This window comes from Neoarius graeffei, chromosome 26 (assembly GCF_027579695.1).
Source record: "Neoarius graeffei isolate fNeoGra1 chromosome 26, fNeoGra1.pri, whole genome shotgun sequence".
In the NCBI taxonomy this organism is placed as follows: domain Eukaryota; kingdom Metazoa; phylum Chordata; class Actinopteri; order Siluriformes; family Ariidae; genus Neoarius; species Neoarius graeffei.
This window is the reverse complement of record NC_083594.1, coordinates 46,652,764-46,674,427: the sequence shown is the minus strand read 5'-3', so window position 1 is coordinate 46,674,427 and position 21,664 is coordinate 46,652,764. Positions and strand designations below refer to the sequence as shown.

At 41.6% G+C, this 21,664-nt stretch overlaps 1 protein-coding gene across 1 annotated transcript in view; it reads left to right on the top strand.

The window, feature by feature from the left end:
• Positions 1 to 21,664, top strand: part of si:ch211-253b8.5 (dysbindin) — a 39,880-nt gene that overhangs the window by 736 nt on the left and 17,480 nt on the right. The gene's annotated exons all lie outside the window — the stretch shown is intronic.

Below are 21,664 nucleotides of genomic sequence, written 5' to 3'. Positions count from 1 at the left end.
TTCTTCGCGGATGCACTGTCCGTTCACATTAAAACGCCGGGAAACGGGAATCCGCCAGGGCCGACATATTCAACCCAGTTCGTATTTGAACCGTTGCTGTGTAAACATTGAGGATACGCGGATACACTGTGCTGAGCTCTAGCTGACGTCGTCATTGGACAACGTCACTGTGACATCCACCTTCCTGATTCGCTGGCGTTGGGATCACACACACAGCGGCTCAGTCCCGAATCACTGCTCGTGCGCTTCACTCGCGCGCTCTGTGAGCTGCGCAGGGCCGGAGTGCGCACCCTCCAGAGGGCACTCGCTGTTCAGGGCGGAGTGATTTGGAGTGCAGGAGGAAGCGCTGAGCCGCACTGAGGTTTATTTACACATTTCAACCTCCTTCAGGCGCTTAAACTCAGTAAGAACATGAACATCACAGCCAGGTGTGTTTATCTGCTGGAGAAGGTGTTCGCTTGCCATCCTTCCACTTGCAAGTGGTGAGTGACTTGCGCATGCCCGATATGCACTGGGATCATGTGACGTGCCGTCTAATTAGTCATGTGATTAGCGTATCTGTGTATTGGCGTTGCTGTGTGCACGCGAATCATTTTAAAAACGTTAATCTGATGATCCGCTGATTCGAAATAATGTAAACAGGGCCTTAAAGATGCGGTAAGGGATTTTAGCTTAAAGGGCATATCACGGGTAAATTCAGGAGCAAGATCAATGTAATTCTCCTCTTTTATATTAAACTTTGGTCAAATATCTATAACATTCTGCATTCTCTGCAATTTCTTTTACCTTGCGCAATACCAGAAAAATTCAGTTGAAATCAAGCCATTTGAGGCGAATTGGTCCGCCTCTGAAAAACTTTGCATTTGAATTTCCCGGGAAACATTGATTTTCGTGACATCATCTGTGGGACGCCTCCTTCTGAATCCTACGTCAGCGCTGGTTTGTTTATGAGAAAATGACCTGGTGGTTTTCTGCAAATTTCTTCAACGTTATCACGTAATTATTAAAATGGTTAACAGATGTATCGTAGGAGGGTGTAGCAACACCAATCATGATGGGATTAGCACTCATCGTTTCCCAAAAGACCGGCTAATGAGAGAGAAATGGGAGCGCTTGGTCTACACAGGCTGTGCACTGAAACTGCGCAAGCTCGCGCAGCCTGCTGGTGTTTCCACAGGTGACGTCACGAATCTGGCTCCAGACTCCCTTGGGATTTTTCCAGACGCGTTTTGTTATTTTATTTTTTTCCGCTGTAGACAGATGGCCTTGTGCAAAATTACCCTTCTGGATGAGTGTGTAAAGGGACATATTTTCATATAAAAAAATGAAATTGGTCCAGAATATGCACTTTAAAGCAAGAGTCAGTCAGTTTCTCACAGCTCAAAGGACCAGAGTTCTGTTATTCTCAGTGCATGTTTCTGTATGGTTTTTCTCCAGGTTCTCTAGTTTCCTCCCACTTTCCAAAAACATCAGTGGATTGGCTACACGCTAAATTGTCCTGAGATGTTCCCGGTGTTCTTGTCCGAGGCGGTGGGTTTGTGACACTGATTTTATCATCTGATTGTGAGTGTTACAGTCAGAGATTTATTTTAAAGCGACAGTACAGTTAGGGATTTTAGCATTAAAGGGGCATATTAGGAAACACTCACTTTTTCATTGCTTGCGCATAAACATTTGGGTATCTGGAGGGCCAACCAACCCACAACCCCTGAAATAAGACACCCAGTCAGTTTCTTTTGTTCTGCCTGTTTCAGAAAACATGAGCTTCAACAAGCAGTTCAGATTCGTCTCTCCTTTCTATGTCACAAGGGGAGCACATTAGAATTATGCCACCCCCCCTCATCCGGGTATCTCCACTCATGGTGTGAGAACTGCCTTTGCGAATGAGGAAAGTGCTATCTGATTGGCTGGTGGGAAAAAAAAGGGGTCGAGGGGGCAGGGTGAGCAGTGGCTCACTGTCATTTAAAGGAACAGGTGCTCAAATTGGCCATTTTGAACGGGGGTGTTTAGACAAGGTGAGATTGGAGCTGTGGTGTTTTATTCTTATGGTATTTTGAACAAAGCATGTCCCAGACATTTCATTAAGACGTCAGGGAACTTTGTCAACTTGTGGAAAAGGGGCGTAATATATCACCTTTATGTTCATTACTGGTTACTGTCTGTACAGTCCCAAAAACATACCTATAGGTGTATTGGTGGCTCTAAATTGGACATAGATGTGAATCTGGATGTATATGATGCTGTGTGATGGACTGGCATCCCATCCAGGGTGTATTCTTGCCTGGAATTCTTGAGGATACAGATCCTCTGTGACTTGGATAAAGAAAGCGGTTACTGAAAAGGATTGAATAAATAAACGAACGCTGCAGTGAGAGATTTCATCTTAAAGCCGCAAGCAGGAACTTCAGAGACAGTCACCAACCAGGATGTCTCAAGTCTGAATAACAATGGCTACCTGATTAAACTGTGCTAAAAAGCAAGCGTTAAAAGCATAAACGCTTTGTCCGTTTTTGTCTTGATTGTACAAATTTTGCCTTAGAAAGTGGTAGACTGGTTATATCCAAAATTAGACAGGTTTGCAAACATGCTTGTGGCTTTACAGAACCCCACTTTAACAGTGCTAAAACATATCATGCAGAGGTTTTCAAGCACTCCTCATTCCTTCCCTTATTTGGAGTCAAGTCTCTTCACGCTCTTTCAGATGATGTGGGCTGCCTCTGGTTGGATAAGTGATCATTCAGGCAAGTGCAAGTGTTGTTTCTCATAGTGGCGTGGTCAAGAGCAATGCCATCTTTGATGTGATGGAGATTTTTAAGGAACCGACAAGTCCGGGAGGTGTTCAAGTCGAGTTCAGGATCTCTTTCTAATGAATAATTCGTAATTCCTAGCAGAATAGTAGATTTGTTCAGACTTGAACCAAGACATCACTGTGTAGTCATTTTCAGGAACTGGATCATGAGCACTCTTTGGTTCTGACACAATGCTCAGTCTGTTTGCATCATATTGCACTCTATTACACATACATGCACTTTTTGAGGACTGTGACCAAAAATTAGATCACAGAATGATAAATCACACATTATTGTGTTTTGAGGCCAAAGACCCATTGTGAGATGGATTAAATTAAGACTCTGGCTTCAGGACGTCATGCTCTCAATCAAGTCCAGCTGGCATGCGCAGAAATTTTTATCTTCCAAGGAATTCTGTTGTTTGACTTGTAATGGGTAAGCTTGCAGTCTTTAGGATGGAGTGTTCTTGTTGTGCCGTACACAAATTACATATTGTACGTCCTCTTGCATTGGAGGTAATACAAGAGTGGCTATTTATTCCAAGCCCCTTCTATAATGCAAGTTATTTTTGCCTTGCTTGTGCTTTATGAATTGGCCAGTGTCCAGCGTTGAGCTGAAATACATTTGAGTGCTGAATTGCTTGCTGCAGTCTCTCGACTCATTGCCTGCCATCATACGTTTGTAAATAGAGCTCGAGAGCAACTGCCAGCTCTTTATTGCCATAGCTCTGTGTGCCAGCCTTAAATAAGTTGGCCTGTAAACTACTCTTGTTCTTTTATATAGTGCTAAATCACTGTGATGTAGCTCTAGAGAGAGACCAAGCGGTGAATTGGACACACCGATTCTGTACAACAGCCTTGATTTAGTGAACTACTCTGGCAAATGTAGAGTTTGCTATCACGACATAAAAGGATATGTTTCTCTGTGATTTATATGTTCGTAACGCAACCTGTATTTGTGTATTTAAAAAAAAAAAGTCTCTTGACAGTGTATTGTTCGAGAAAAAGAATCAGCAATATGGCCTGATGCAAAGTTTTCTTATAACGGCACATCCTGAAGAGTTTTATTCTTCTTATACCACATCAATTTGTTAAAACTAACATTGTATGTTTTTATCAGTTTAGTTACATATAACAATGTGATTCATCTGTAAAACAAGTTTGATATTTCACCACTCGCGTTATGACAGTCGTTCTCTCACCAAATTCATTTTTCTCTCTCGAAGACAAAAAGACATACAGCTTTTCATGTTACTAAGAAAATTCAAAGCTGCCACCCTGAATACTTTCCCATGGGGGAAAGCTTTATCTCTAACTCTTCTGAAGCCCTGAAGTTGTTTTTTTTTGGGGCGGGAAAGTCAAGTCAAGTCAAGTTTATTTGTATAGCGCTTTTAACAATAAACATTGTCGCAAAGCAGCTTTACAGAATTTGAACAACTTAAAACATGAGCTAATTTTATCCCTAATCTATCCCCAATGAGCGCGACGGTGGCAAGGAAAAACTCCCTCAGACGACATGAGGAAGAAACCTCGAGAGGAACCAGACTCAAAACGGAACCCATCCTCATTTGGGCAACAACAGACAGCCTGACTATAACATTAACAGTTTTAACATGAGGACAGTTTCGTTGATGTTATAACTCTTCATTGATGGAAACTTGAGTGCAAAACTGTTCATGATAACTGCAGTCCTAAAGTTAGCAAGACAACTGTAGTCCTCAGCCATAAAAGCATTACTGTAAGAGTCCAGAGCATCCTCCAGGTATAACCCTCAACTGTCCTCATGGGGCCGTCCTTCACAGGAGCGATGCGATAAAACTCCGACCAGACACAGGGCACCAGGATGGATCAAGCAGCTCCGAGGGCCAGAAGAGGCTAGCATCTCAATCCCAGGACCAACATGTAACTCAGAGGGACAGATTGGGGGGGAAGAGAGAGAGAAAGAAAACACATGTTGTTAGGTATGCCCTAAAAATGACAAGTATTAAATCTGTGTGGTAGGCTCGCAGAGACGAGAGTCTTTACATCAGGCATAACACACAACAATGGCATGTTAATATGGTAAATATATCATGACCTGCTCTGGCTGGATGCTTGATTGGGTGATGGGAGCACACTCCTCAGCAATGATGAGATGCAGATGGGACCCTTAGGGCTGGCCAAGACAATTCAGTTACATTTCACCGGGTCTGGGACATGTGACAGAAAGTCTGACGGCTGAATAGTGTATCTAAAGGGAGAAATAAAGCGCTAAAGTGCAAAACTGACATTCAGGAAAAGTCTGAATTGCAATTCTAACATCAAATGTGTAGAAAAAGTACAAATTATATTTATAGTCGCCTAAAATACAGCTTATTCTTTGTGGCATATTTAGGAACGTTAGATTTAAAATGGCTATTTTAGAAGTAGAATATACAATAAATGCAAAATACAAAACGGAGGGTTTATGATTTAGTCCAGAAGTACATCATGGTTTTTCAAATTAATATTAAGTTTGGTGTATACAATCTAATGGTAGGTTGTTTTAAAAAAAATTAGATAGATATTAGTCTCCTTTGTCTTTTTTCAACCTCATTAATCCAGTCAGCGTAAGCGATTTTCCAGGAAATTGCTGGGTTTCAGTCACGTGACTTTTCTTAGCGGTTTTACTGGAAGTGAAATAGCTGGTGGTCTAAACGGCTGCCGTAGTGCAAACAACTAGCGATAACTTATCAGAGTACGCTCGTAATCTAGAAGCCACTGCTGGCTTTAGATATATCCAGAAGATTGCTATGTGCAATGGAATCGACCCCTACAGTCTGGGAAAGAAGGATTTGCCATACGATCTCGAAAACTACCCTTCAGTCGAGTTCCCCGACATCTCGAACTATCTGGTGTTGCAGACGTCCTTCTACACCGCAAAACAGATGAAAGCGTGGGAGAGTATGGAGGCTTACAACTTTTTTGTATGTGGCTGGGTAAAGAACCTCGCTATCAAGTCGCTGCCGAATGAATCCTGGATTGTTTCTGCCCGTGTAAGTATGTGGGGTTTTTTTTAAGCTTTTCGTTTGCGTCTTTACAACGAAGCACTGCAAGTTGACGTGCAAACAAATAATTCGCTTGATTCTCACTTGTGTTGGCTCTTATCTCATACATGTCAACCTTTGGTCAATCAAACCTGTGACTTTTCTTAGCGTTTTTACCGGAAGTGAAATAGCTGGTGGTCTAAACAGCTGCCGTAGTGCAAACAACTAGTGATAACTTATCAGAGTACACTCGTAATCTAGAAGCCACTGCTGGCTTTAGATATATTCAGAAGATTGCTATGTGCAATGGAATCGACCCCTACAGTATGGGGTCCAACCTCCAAAATCCGTATTTCCCTTATAAAATCCGTATAAGATGCAAATTTAAATAATTTACCTAAAATTTGAATGATAATTAACAATGATATATCCCAGTTACTTTTTATTCAATATTAATAACAATAAACCTTCAGAATGAATACAAAGCTCCAATGTTCGACAAAAACACAAAGTGTCACTCTAATGTTCTGAATTGTACTCCATGACAGCTTTTTTAGCGCTCTGCACCAATACCTCACGAGGCTGCATGTCACAGCAAGTGTCTGTGTTGATCTTGCCGGAGTGCCCATTCAGAATCTTTTCAGTCGCTAGTGAAAGTCGCTCAGGTGGAAATACGCGTTTCAAACAAAATGTTACTTCCCGGTTGGCGGGATTCTCGCAATGTGGTGTGTGCATGATCAAAAGTGGAACGAAGTCTCGCTACCACAAGATAACGTGCGATTTCATAAGACTCTTTACTGGCTGTCTGTGGTGTACAGTACGTTTGTAAATGTTATGCGCTCTTTTATCATTGTGGGAATTGATTATAGCTCTAAATAAATATTGAAGTTTTTTTTAAAGAATCCGTATAACTTTATTTGTACGCCCATATACTACGTTTATTGAATCAAATCCGTATAAAATACGGACATTCCGTATAGGTTGACATGTATGTTATCTCTCAGGTAAATCATTCACAAAGATCATCAGAAACCCCTTTAAAGACCTGGATCTTAGTTAAACAAGACGGAGAAGTGATCACGGCGCATTGTAACTGTACGGCTGGGGAAGAATTTTGTCGCGACCTTCATGCATATGGACTTTGTGAGGAGTAAACAAAGAAGCAGCTGGGAACTTGAGTGCTTCGTGACTTAAAAAAAAGTACCATAAAATAATGACACATAGCAAGATAAGTACTTGGAAAACACTAAGGCCATAGCTGAGAGGGATCTACAAACCTTTCACCAAGTGATCACTGCAAACTCGAGCATGCTTCGACTCGACTCCCTTCGATTTCACTGAGAGGCTCAAAAGCCGCCTTTCTCGACGTCTTTTTGTGAAATCCTGTGTTCATTCACCCTTTTTTATTAGTTCACAGGGAACCCTGAAGAAACTTTTATCAGTTTCACGGTTTGATCGATTCGAACAACCTAAAACAACACAAGCGTAAGGCATTTTTCATGCAAGCAATGCACCTTCTTTGTACAAACGCTTTGTAAACTGAGCTTTGGTAGACCACCAGCTAAAGTTCTGAATAACTAATGAGGCGGCTGTAACGTCATGCAGTGGCGTGCACAGACATTTTGGGGGGCAAGTGCTCTGGGGGGAAAAAAGGGCACTTTTTTGCACATGTGGAACACCTTATTATAAAAGTCTGAGATTTAACCCTCCTCTTGTGTTCGGGTCGCCACTGACCCGTTTTAGTTTTTAAAGGTGTAAAACAACCACTTAATATTAATTTATTACATCAAGGCTTTTTGACTTTGCCAGGAATCTCTAGTTGAACAAAATAGAAAAAGAAATTTTTGTTTTCCTAAATCTGAAAATGGTCTAGCAAAAAATATAATACTTATGTGCAGTTGTTTCTGTATGCGACGGGCTACTTCACGACAAAATAATTACAGCTTGGACTTAGAGGGCAAACAATACATTTTCACTCGATTCATGTGTTACCTGGCTGGTGGGGCAGGGGAAGAGCTGACTGACTGCCTGATGTGTTGTCTGCGCTACGACAAGGCCGTGGCTTCCAGGACGCTATGCTGCTGCAACCTCACATTGAATGCACTGCACGCTTGTTCACGTGACAGAGCAAGAGAGACAGAGGTCCGGTGTGTGTGCGGAGGGGGCACACATCGGGACATTATTTTCACACACGCTTTTAATGCCGCGGCTTTTCTAAAAGATCATGTCGACATTGGCCTCAGTAAACTGTAAAAAAAAAAAAATTCAAAAGGGCACTTTTTTGGGCAGAGGGGCAGGTGCTTGAGCACCACCTCGTGTCTATCTGTGCACGCCACTGACGTCATGTGAAACCCAGCAGTAGAGAAAACGACACCTGAAAGAGCACTGATTCAGAATCAGCAGTTTGATGTGTAACTGGAGATTCATACACTTGTGCAACTTGTTTTCTATAAAATCCCCAGACAGACGATGTCACTTTTCCCACCTCATTCCTTGTCAGCTCATTCCTATGGGAGATCGTCTTTATTACACTGCGCAGTCTGCCTTTTTATAGCTCATCTGAATGGGATTTGACCTATTATTGACCTGCTCTTAAAGACCTTTATTGAGGAGAGGAGAGGGTTAACAATGAGGTCATTATCAAGAGCCGGCAAGGGATCTCTGCTGGTGCTGGGTTGTGCTTCACCCTGCTTCTGATGCACGTACGCACGCTCACACACTCGCACAATCAATAATTTACTCCTGGATCCATGCCTAAATGAAAGCTCAGTGGTTGATGTGGAGGAGAGAAGAGATGAAAGGAGTGCAGGGGAGATTTTTGCACTCATCAAACACAGCCCTTTGTGTTAGAGAATGTATCAAACTGTCTTGATTTGTGCTGCTGTAATCATAAAGACTGTCCTGTGCTCATTTTATTCATCCTTTCAAAACACTTGGAGTTTGTAGAAGAGGAGTAATTTACACTCACCGGCCACTTTAATAGGAGCTTGTTCTTGATTCTAAGATTCCTGTTCTTGGCTGCAGGAGTGGAACCTGAAGATGCTTTTCTGCTCACCACGGTTGTAAAGAGTTGCTATGAGTTACTATATCCTTCCTGGCAAAAAAGCTCGAACCCATCTGGTCATTTTCCTCTGACCTCTCTTATCAACAAGGCATTTGTTTCCACAGAACTGTCGCTCACTCACTCAATGTTTTTTGTTTTTCACACCATTCTGTATAAATTCTAGAGACTGTTGTGTGTGAAAACCCCAGGAGATCAGCAGTTTCTAAAATACTCAAACCAGTCCATCAGGCTCAAACCAACACCCATGCCACAGTGAAAGAAAGTCACACTCTGAGATCACAATTTTTCCCATTCTGATGTTTGAAGTGAAGTGAACATGAACTGAAGCTCTTGATTTGTATCTGCATGATTTTTATGCCTTGTGCTGCTGTCAAGGGATCGGCTGATTAGAGAACTGCATCAAACAACAGGTAGATATATGGGTGTTCCTAATAAAGTGGCCGGTGAGTGTATAATCGCATTACCTGGTCCCGTCTTGAGTCCAGTTCCTCTCCTGGTTTTTTTTTTTCTTCATGTCCCATCAGGAAGTTGTTCCTTCTCACTATCGCTTCTTGCTTTCTCATTAAGGCTCGAAAGCTACATCTGGGTTTCTGAAAATGTATCCCGGACAGTCCATGCATTTCCATCTTCCAGTTTCCAGCTTCTTAATCAGAGACCATGCTTTTCTCAATGGCTGAATGATTAATGATACAGTTTCAGGTGAGAATGGATTTATGGATAACATGGTCAGTTGCACCCAGAAAAATCACCTTCAGCACTTGACTCTGACTCTATACCAGTCACTTTCCCCTCATTAACATCAACGTAAAGTTTGGACCTAAGTGGCCAGCTCTGAATGTGACACCATGCATTAGTTCTCGGTTATTTTCAGACTGAACTCATTGTCCTGCATAAATCCAGCTCCATGAACCCAAACCAATATTATCATCTGTTAAAACTGGCTACAGAGTGGACAGCTGTGGAATGTGAAAAGCTCACAGACAGCTTTTGGCAAGTGAACCAGGGAAGTGTTTTTATTCCAGTTGACTCCGTTATTGCACATCTGCACACTCTTTATACTTTAAAAATGGTACAGTAGAATGTTACAATACAGACATGGCACACGTAATGTACTAAAATCGCCGCGATCCCATGCCACACTGTATATTATGATCTACAGAAACACATGCAAGAAAAGTCATTCTTTTAACGCTGACCTGGTTTTAAGAATTTGATCTGTAAGCATGATAATAACTACGGGGTCTGGTTTAAAGTATGTGGGGTTTTCCAACAAACGGCGAGCAGCTTTTTAGCCGGCCTGTGAGCCACACCCTGTGCTGAAAATCCAAAATGGTGTATGAAAAAGAGTTATAGTTTAGAAGTACTAAAGTAGATAGAGCTGAGATTTTGTTGCTTAATTTTCTTTAACGACAACTTTGGTGGTAGTCCTAGATGCAAGACAAATATATTATGATATAGTAAGTATACACACATGCATGTGTGCTTATTATTATTATTATTAATTCTCAAGGTATCATGATGGATGCTCCACATAAACTGATTGATTTATAATTGCTGATATGTTGTGGCTTTCTTTAAAGAGATGTTTATTTCATTTCCAGTGTACTTTGTAAGAGTCGGGTAAAGTTATAACTTTAGATTTTCCACCACGAGAGCATCTTCAGGGTGGAGGGCTTTGCCGTTTCTCAGTAACATGACAAACTGCATTTTTTTTTGTCTTATTAACTTCGAGAGACAGAGGGCTAGTGAAGGAACGGTTGTTTCTAGCTGCTGTAATGCAAATTATAATAGGCTCTTGATGTTCCACAACATAACGAAATGGACAAAATAGTATTTCTGTGGTACAACAGCAATACAACACTTCAGAAAATGCTGTTCTCAGAAAATAATCATCTTTGTAGTCGTTGTTGATTATTTTCCTGGAACATGACCCATTGAGTTTTGTTCTTTACTCATAAAAGAGGCTTGGTACTGCACGAGGTTTTCAGGTGGCACGGTGGTGTAGTGGTTAGCACTGTTGCCTCACAGCAAGAAGGTTCTGGGTTTGAACCCCATGGCTGACGGGGGTCTTTCTGTGTGGAGTTTGCATGTTCTCCAGGTGCTCCACAGTTCAAAGACATGCTGATGAAGTAAAAATACCCAGTTGTACAAGACAGTGCGGGGCGGCATGGTGGTGTAGTGGTTAGCGCTGTCGCCTCACAGCAAGAAGGTCCGGGTTTGAGCCCCGTGGCTGGCGAGGGCCTTTCTGTGCGGAGTTTGCATGTTCTCCCCGTGTCCGCGTGGGTTTCCTCCGGGTGCTCCGGTTTCCCCCACAGTCCAAAGACATGCAGGTTAGGTTAACTGGTGATTCTAAATTGACCGTAGGTGTGAATGTGAGTGTGAATGGTTGTCTGTGTCTATGTGTCAGCCCTGTGATGACCTGGCGACTTGTCCAGGGTGTACCCCGCCTTTCGCCCGTAGTCAGCTGGGATAGGCTCCAGCTTGCCTGCGACCCTGTAGAACAGGATAAAGCGGCTAGAGATAATGAGATGAGATGAGACCAGGTAGTTTACACACACACACACTTCTGTACACCAGAACTGAATGATGTCATGCCAAATCTCTCTCTCTTTCTTTCTTTCTTTATTTCTTTCTTTCTTTCCTCTCTCATTCTATATACTGTTCATTGAAACACTGACGTTTGACTTGTCTTCAGACTGTGGCATTCAGCTCACAGACATGATTACCGTGTGACGTGATTCTTGTTGTTGAATGGGAAGAAAATGCTGATGAGGGGGAGGGGGGAGAAAAAGACACAGCTCTGCTGTGGTTTTCTCAGGAAAAAGAATCAAGTCAGATGACCTTTGTGGTGTTCAGACTCGTGCCGCCTCTTCAGCCATGTGTAGAGCAGGTTCACTAGCACTCATGAAATATTTATGACAGTCTGTCAGTGGAAACGGTTGGACTGAGGGAAAGAACTTATAACCTGATAGAATGGACACTTGTTAACGTTATCTAAATTACAGTCCTGGAAGGCAGAAGTGTGATGATTCTACTCATCAGCTGAATGAGCAGTCTTTCTGATAACGGAGATTGAGGAGGTATACTGTTTAATCTAGCTTCCTGAATGAATAAAAGAATAAAACCCTTGGGGGCGTGCTGTTGGACGAAAGTAACCAATTATCACGTGGTTATTTTCCATGGGAAGTTTGCTGACGTTCATAATTATGATCCTTTCCTGGAAAAAGGAAAATAAACATTCCGAGGTGTATTTGTTCCTCTTATGATGTACCACTTTTTTATTCATTTTTAAAAATTTATTAATGAAGGATGTTCTATTTAACCATTTAGAATTACAGTTAATACTACCCATGAGAAAAGTTAGTTCCTCTAATCACATGTGTTATACCAGGCCCACATATGGTCATTACCTTACCACCCTCTTTTTTTTCCCCTTCTGTCTCTTGAAGACAAAAAAATTAAGCTTATCATGGTACCACGAAACCAGGAAGTGCCAAGTCCTCTACCCTGTTTCAGAAAAACCTAAACCTGAAACTAGAGACTCCTTCCAGAGATGTTAAACAAATGTTAAATCAGTTTACAGAAAACATCAAGTGAATAACAACACTTATTTGTTTCGCAGTCTGGTTTCCATCAAATTGTGTGCTCTGACTGGCTCACGAGCGGGCCGGAATCCTACGATCTGGACCCCGGTTACGGACCTTTGGTGACTTGCTCGTTCACAACAACAACAAACATAGTAGCAATTTTTGGTCAACATTTATTTTCGCATTTCTCAGTATAATAGCATTAATTTTACAGCATGGATAGCGATAACGACAGTGTTCACAGCGAAAGCAAGTTTTACTACCCCGATGAAGACGAAATAAAAGAAAACATTTCAGGAGAAAGCTGAAAACGAGTTTGTAGCAGGTTTGTTCTAAATATGGTTTCCCTTTTAGATGCTCTCATTTTCTGTTAGAATTTGGTAAATAAATAAATAAATAAATAAATTATTTACCAGCTTAAGGTCGGTCCGTATCGTGAAATACCGTGACCTCGGCCTTGAAAATACTGACCTCGGCCCAGAGGCCTCGGTCAGTATTTTCAATACCTCAGTGTTTCTTGATACGGACTGACCTTAAGCTGGTAAATAATATATATGTAATTTTAATGTGTTTTCATTATTAGCTTTGGATTATGCATGTGCACTGAAGGATAAGCACCTGTGAATGAATTGAGTTACTATAGAAACCATAACATATAAAAATGATTGCGTTAATATAAACGACTTACAGCCAGAACTACTGATCTGTACTTAAATTGCTATCATGAAAAAATGAATCAAGCTTATTTGACGAATCAGAATTATGACTTTATGATCGCTGTGGAAGAAACAAAATATGACTACATTTGAGCATAAAGCCCTGTTAGCAAGTTTACATTTACACTCGGGAGACATTTTCAGATGTTTCCAAAGTTACTTGAGCTGAGCGGTTGAGGGGTAACGGTCTTGCTAACAGGTCTAACAGTGGCAGCGTGGCAGCACTGGGATTTAAACTCACGACCTTTTGATTATTATCCTTAACTGCTGAGTCAATATTTCTTTTGTTGATGTCTAGTCATTTCTCCTCAGTCCTTTAGATGTAGCAGAAGCCGAGGTGACGAGGTAAGGAAATGGCCCTTAAGAGGATGGCAAAGGGGATTTCCCCCAAGACACCATATTGCACCGTGCTGATCTGAAGCCAGTTTGTGCATGTTTATGTTTTCGGTTTTACCAAAACAGCTGACCTGGGATCAGTTCTTCCGAGATGAGGAAAGAGGGCAATTCGATGCAGTGTGACGATGTGTCAGTGTCACTTGGCTTCCATGATTGGCTGGAGATGAAATGCTGAGTCATAACAAACGTCCTCAGTAGATGGAGGCCAATGATGAGAAATGACTGATGACACAAAAGGATTAGGTCTAATCTCAGCTGCTGCAATGTTTTGTGCTGTGTGTGTGTATAAAATTGTCCAGTGTAATTCATTCAGATCAGAAACCAAGTGTCCAAGAGAATAATGTTAATCTGGGAAGGTTGTGATAGTGATTTACACAGGAAGCCATGGCCTAATGGTTAGAGAAGCAGCTTTGGTATCAAAAAGTTGCTGGTTTGATTCCCTAGGCCAGCAGGAATGGATGAAATGCCCTTGAACAAGGCACCAAACCCCCAACTGCTCCCCAGGCTGCTTTGGGTATGTTGTATGTCGCTCTGGATAAGAGCGTCAGCTAAATGCCTATATTGTGTCCAAACTCTACATTAGGCTAGTATCTCACTGGGCTGTGACAGCTTGCAACAAATTGCGAACGCCATTCGCGAGAGAGTTTCAAAAGTGTCTTGAAACATTCGTGGGGCTTCTCAATTTCCTCGCAAAGTGTCGCTCCTTCGTCACTGAAATTTTGAACATGTTCAAAAAATTCGTGCGACAAAATTTCTCTCAAAATAGCTGCAAATGCGTCGCTGGTGCCCCAAAGCCGTCACGAACCCTTCTCAAGTCAGTTTCCGTGAGGCTTCCTCTACTTCCCTGCCTGCCGAGGGAAAGCCGGGCTGCGACAGCCTGCGACTGGTTGGAGACAACGATTGCAGTAAAATATCAATTCAATGTGATTCCAAGTGAAAATTGTCGCTAATTCGCATATTTTATCGTAATTGTTGTGTCTCCAACTAGTCGCAGGCTGTCGCAGTCCAGTGAGATACTGGCTTTAGTTCTTTAATTGTAAACCAGAGACTGGCCATATTTTTGTTTGTGGTTTAAACTGCTTTAAAACATCTGGAAGGGTCATTTTCTCCAACTTTGTGCTGGTCAGGAACAGCCTGTGGGAATTTTTTCTTTCTTTCTTTTTTTTATTGTAGCTCATCTATAAAAACCAGCATAAAAAACCCACAGTCACTCCAACCAGCTTATGGGCTGGAGCTTAAATCATCTCTGGGGTTTAAAGCTCTGTCTCTGTCTGGTGCTTCTCTCGGGAATGCTGGAACACTAGTTTCCTGTATCCTGCAACCACAGTGCCATGAGACGATCTGCAGTGTTTCTTCTGAGAGAGAGATATAGCAGTAAATTTAGCAGTGTGCCTTTGTTGGGGTTTTCACAGTTCCTTTCCTCGTCTCTGGAGAATATCAAGTCTGAGAGGTTTTGTGGAAAATGGAAAATATTATGTATGAATGGGAAAGTAAACAGTTGCCAAGGCAGTGTCACTTGGCTTTATTCCCTGTGCTTTGTCATAGGGATGTGGTAAAGTAAGGACACAGCAGAAGATTGAATGTATGTTATCGTTTCTATAGTAATGCATTCATTCGCATTGACCTGTTCGGCGGATGCTCTGCGTAAACGTGCACAATCGCTTTCTGTGAGGAGATGTTTATTTAGCACTTTTCGAAGGAGTCTCCAGTGTCGGTGCTTTGTGACAGCCTGAGATAAATCTCCTCCTTTAGGTTTTTGAACACGGTTCTCTTTTGTGTGTGTGTGTGTGTGTGTGTGTGTGTGTGTGTGTGTGTGTGTGTGTTTGTCGTGACAAAAAAGTACTTTTAAAGGAACAGTTTGCAATTTTAGACCACTCTGCTTCCTACAAGACAAAACTATTGATAAGCTTTTACTTCCTTTGACTCCAGCTGACTCCTTTTGTTGAAACTCTTGATGCTTTGTGATTTGCCTTTGAAGGAGTCTGATGTTTTGACGTTTGGCGATTTCTGTTTTCAGAGCCGTAAAAGCGTAAGAATTAGCCTGAAATGAAAAAAGAACCTAGAAAAAACTAATCAAACATTAGGTGTCACATGATTTCTAAGGTATCTTTGAAATTCTATAATGCTTTTTTAGGTCTACAGCAGGTTTTTATTATTACAAACCACACCTTTAAAGGAGAGATGGTAAAGGTAAAGGCTTTAAAGGTTACACATGAGATACCTCTGATCCATCTACAACCCCGATTCCAAAAAAGTTGGGACAAAGTACAAATTGTAAATAAAAATGGAATGCAATGTTGTGGAAGTTTCAAAATTCCATATTTTATTCAGAATAGAACATAGATGACATATCAAATGTTTAAACTGAGAAAATGTATCATTTAAAGAGAACAATTAGGTGATTTTAAATTTCATGACAACAACACATCTCAAAAAAGTTGGGACAAGGCCATGTTTACCACTGTGAGACATCCCCTTTTCTCTTTACAACAGTCTGTAAACGTCTGGGGACTGAGGAGACAAGTTGCTCAAGTTTAGGGATAAGAATGTTAACCCATTCTTGTCTAATGTAGGATTCTAGTTGCTCGACTGTCTTCGGTCTTTTTTGTCGTATCTTCCGTTTTATGATGTGCCAAATGTTTTCTATGGGTGAAAGATCTGGACTGCAGGCTGGCCAGTTCAGTACCCGGACCCTTCTTCTACGCAGCCATGATGCTGTAATTGATGCAGTATGTGGTTTGGCATTGTCATGTTGGAAAATGCAAGGTCTTCCCTGAAAGAGACGTCGTCTGGATGGGAGCATATGTTGCTCTAGAACCTGGATATACCTTTCAGCATCGATGGTGTCTTTCCAGATGTGTAAGCTGCCCATGCCACACGCACTAATGCAACCCCATACCATCAGAGATGCAGGCTTCTGAACTGAGCGCTGATAACAACTCGGGTCGTCCTTCTCCTCTTTAGTCCGAATGACACGACGTCCCTGATTTCCATAAAGAACTTCAAATTTTGATTCGTCTGACCACAGAACAGTTTTCCACTTTGCCACAGTACACTTTCAATGAGCCTTGGCCCAGAGAAAACGTCTGCGCTTCTGGATCACGTTTAGATATAGCTTCTTCTTTGAACTATAGAGTTTTATCTGGCAACGGCGGATGGCACGGTGAATTGTGTTCACAGATAATGTTCTCTGGAAATATTCCTGAGCCCATTTTGTGATTTCCAATACAGAAGCATGCCTGTATGTGATGCAGTGCCGTCTAAGGGCCTGAAGATCACGGGCACCCGATATGGTTTTCCGGCCTTGACCCTTACGTACAGAGATTCTTCCAGATTCTCTGAATCTTTTGATGGCAGATGATGATATGTTCAAACTCTTTGCAATTTTACACTGTCGAACTCCTTTCTGATATTGCTCCACTGTTTGTCGGCGCAGAATTAGGGGGATTGGTGATCCTCTTCTCATCTTTACTTCTGAGAGCCGCTGCCACTCCAAGATGCTCTTTTTATACCCAGTCATGTTAATGACCTATTGCCAATTGACCTAATGAGTTGCAGTTTGGTCCTCCAGCTGTTCCTTTTTTGTACCTTTAACTTTTCCAGCCTCTTATTGCCCCTGTCCCAACTTTTTTGAGATGTGTTGCTGTCATGAAATTTCAAATGAGCCAATACTTAGCATGAAATTTCAAAATGTCTCACTTTTGACATTTGATATGTTGTCTATGTTCTATTGTGAATACAATATCAGTTTTTGAGATTTGTAAATTATTGCATTCCGTTTTTATTTACAATTTGTACTTTGTCCCAACTTTTTTGAAATCGGGGTTGTATCCTGATGCCTTCCTTCTGGTTGGAGTTCCCGTCACTTTGCTCATCACCTGCTGAACAGCCTAAAGATGCACTTAGAAACCATGAAGAAGGCTTCGTACTGCAGTTGATGCAAACAAACGTTTTGCTACGATGGCTTTGGACTACAATTGTCATGAACAGTCTTGCACTCAAATCTCCATCAGTGAGTCATTGATAACATCATCAAAATAGACTTTCTTGGTTACAAGTTATTTTTAATCACACTCGGATGAATCTGGTTCCTCTCAAGGGTTGTTCCTCATGTCGTCTCGGGGAGTTTTTCCTTGCCACCGCCGCCTCTGGCTGACTCATAAAGGATAAATTCAAATATGTAAAATGTATATATTACTGTAAAGCCACTTTGTGACGATGTCCATTATTAAAAGCGCTATATAAATAAAATTGAATTGAGCTAGAACTCTCTTGTGTCACTCTTCAGAAGAAACTGAAGTAATTTACTGTCTATTTTCAGCTATGAAGTAAACGGATACAGTATAAAGTGAATAGGTTGCTATTATAATCATTGAGACCTTTTTAAAATAGCAAAACCTCCATGGAAAAACCACAGGCCAGGATGTAACATCATTATTTTACTTTAGCAGTAATGACCTGTGTGTGTCTGTGAGAAATGTGGGTTTCTAAGAAGCAGCTCTGGGTTTGAGGTTTGTTAGCGTGGACGAGTGGAGTGTGAGTGCCATGCTGTGCCATGTCCGGTAGCCTGGCTCAAGTCTGTCTCTTTACTCCAATGCCAATCCCACAGAAGGAATAAAAGAGAGAGGAAGCAGAGGAGAAAGAGAGGTTTGCCTTGCCCTCTCCATTTGGAATGTCAAGTCAAGTGTCCTGGATGATCCCCCCCCCCCTTTTTTTTCCCAGCACATTCAGATTTGTGATCTTACCCACTCCCTCCTCCTTCCTTCAGACCTTATTGGACTAAATAGACACAGTGTGACATAACGAAAGGGAGAGAACGCTGAGCGAGGATCAGATGTGATTTGGCACGTTCTAAAGAGATAGAGTGTGAGAAAGTTAACCTCAGTTTACTGGATGTGTGTGTGAGATCTAAAGGAGAACGGTGTTCTCATCATCATACACTTGTTTACTCTCAGTGAGGTCATTCTAAGCGGTTAAGACTTGATTTTATTATTATTTTTTCCCCTATCTTACGTTTTCGACAAATATGGGTGATGAAGCATGATGCATTTCGGTGCAGCAGTGAAAAAATTTAACTACTCCGTGATCCTTATCTTAATTTATGCATTAAAACATCCCTGAATCATGTGATCAATAGGGTCTGAAGGGGTTGACCAATCAAAATCATTAGAGAGCAGTACATCATTACCATAGTAGCCTCATTTCTAACTATAGAGTAGAGTGGGGTAATACGCCCCCGTGGGGTAAAAGGCCCCCAGCCTGTTTTACCCAAAATAACCACCAGATGGCGCAAAGTTACATTTCTATTGTTGCTATGGACTGGCTTGACAACGGGGATATACAAATATCCACTGTGGATCGCATATCAGCAACGCAGCGGAGAGAAATCAAATTTCATGGTAAGTGATATAATTTTCAGATATCAGTAAAACTGTATTTAGATAGCTGCTATTTCGTCAGATATCACAGCTGTGTATGTGGTATGAGTAGACAAGTCAGTACGTTAAAAAAAATACCTTAGGTATAAAAAGTTGAATCACATTTTGAAAGTAAGACCCTTTTTTGTAAAAGTGTAGTCTGTGGGGTAAAACGCCCCCTTAATGGCGGGGTAAATGGCCCCCAGGGGGCATCGTTTCCTTTTATCATAATTAGAGTGGGGGAAAAAGCCCCCCTTAAGGAAAATTCAGTTTTTCTCCAAGTTGAAATGAACCATGTGTTTGGTTTTAATCATAGTTTTTGACAACAGTGACATGAACAATAATACCACCTAAAGTTTGCCTAAAGTTAATACTTAATTTTTTTTTAAATAAAAACAAACATTGTGCCAAGGGGGCCTCCCCCCCCCCCCCCCCCAGTGGGGTAAAAGGCCCCCTGAGGTGGGGCAATAGGCCCCCTCACTCAAAAAAACCAAAATATCCCTGAATTAATGAATAGCTTGTTCTTTGTTAATTCATGTTCAATCCACACAAAATTATCTTGAAATTAAAATGCGAAATATAATAAAATAATGCATCTATTCATTAATTCAGGGATATTTTCTTGTTTCTTTCACATTATAGGCTTAAGTAAACACTTTTGCTATCCAAACAGCTTTTTTTGAGTGAGGGGGCCTATTGCCCCACCTCAGGGGGCCTTTTACCCCACTGGGGTGGTAAAAGGCCCCCTTGGCACAATGTTTGTTTTTGTTAAAAAAAAAATTAAGTATTAACTTTAGGCAAACTTTAGGTGGCATTATTGTTCATGTCACTGTTGTCAAAAACTATGATTAAAATAACACATGGTTCATTTCAACTTGGAGAAAAACTGAATTTTCCTTAAGGGGGGCTTTTTCCCCCACTCTACTCTATCTACAATTAGATGCTCAGGATCTATTCCACTAGTGAAAGCCATCGGAAATTTGTGTGTGTGTGTCCATCCATATCTGAAAAATAAACATCAGCAGTCTTGCTGTGTGCTGCAAGTGACTTGATGTCATTATTAATAAGACTCCTGCTGTCTTGAAGCCTGACCAGAGGTGAAATACACTGTCCTCCTTTCTGTAACCTGTGGACACAGGCAGGGCATCAGACACTCCAGTCCTGCGCAAATGCCATGTCATGCCATGTTCAGACTATTGGGCATCCAGATATTATTTCAGCAGGTGGCTGAGCTTGTGAGCGTTAACAAGCTGTAAAATGGAGAAATGAATCCATAACCTGAAGGCGTTTGAGAGAACCCGCTGCGAGAGCACTCGAGCCGTCCCTTGAGCCGTCCCTTGAGCTTGGCAATTAACCCGAAGTTAGTTCAAAGGAAGAAAGCAGTGACCTTGATTTTCCTTCCTGGCCTGTTGTGCAGCTACACGGGTTGTTAAAGATGTTGAGCAGGATGCTAGAGTTAGCATAAAAAAAGAAACCTTGAAAAGAATGAGGAGTGAAAAGCAAAGCTAGGCCATGGTGTTCCCCCTGATGTGACACACCCCCTGATGTGCACTCCTTCTAATATGTCTCCTGCCTGATTCTCCTGGTGGTTTGAACTGCCCTTCGCCTTTTCACCCACGATTATATAAAAACAGCCACCTGGAGATTATTCTTTAATATTTTAAGCCGTGTTAGGTCAGATATAAAAGTATAATAGCATGCGATTTAAGAACTACTGAAAGGGATCCTCTATCCTTAATTCAAAGTTTACTCTTAAACTTGTTAAGTAAAAGTATTCGTTGATTTCAGCAGTCAAACATTCACTGTCGGAGACCAAATCGTGTTCTAGAAAAATTAATTTTTATTAAAATACCAGACGGGCCTCCTGCAGAAGTGACGTATGCAATGACATGGCCTAGTGGAAGCTTGGAGCAACTTGGCTGTTTATATCCTCTGCTTACATCGTGGTTTTGTTTGTTTTTACAAGTATTTTTACCAAATTTATAGTTTTTTTTTAAATACACTTCATTACACAGCATATAAATGCCAAAATGATGCTAAAAAGAAGGACAAGAAGATATCTTTTTACCTGGCCAGAATTGTCTGACTATTTGCAAGAAATGGATTCATGCCATCGGAAAACCTCAAAACAATCAGCCTACGGTGCCCTATTTATGCTCTGAACATTCTGAATCATCCTGTTTTGATGAATTGACTGAATTAAAAGTAAGATTAATGAGGCTTCCAGAATAAAAAGAAGGATAAAAGACGATGCCGTGCCAACAATATTTGCCCATCGTTCAGCTCCAAATGCCCGCCGATGCAGTGTTGAGCGGCAACAGAGACAACACGCCACCTGGAGGTTAGTTTCGACTTTGTTCTACGATGGTTCTTTGTAGTATACAGGGACAGATCCAGCCCAAGAACCTGGCAGATGCACATTTGCAGAAATATTTTCGCTAATTTTACCACATCACTATGGATTTTCACAGGTGCGTAGAGCACACAAAGCCCTTTTCGAAGAGGGCAGCCCGCTATGACCACAGCTCGGCCCGGTCTGTTGGTTGAGCATGGCTATAGAGTGCTTCGAGGTCAGCGCGAACCCAGAGGCGGCCATATTGGAAGTCAAAGGTCGCTGTGTCAGTGCATTGTTGTTGTTCAGTGAAGCAAAAAGGGGTGACAATGCCGAATACGTGTGTCATTGTTGGCTGT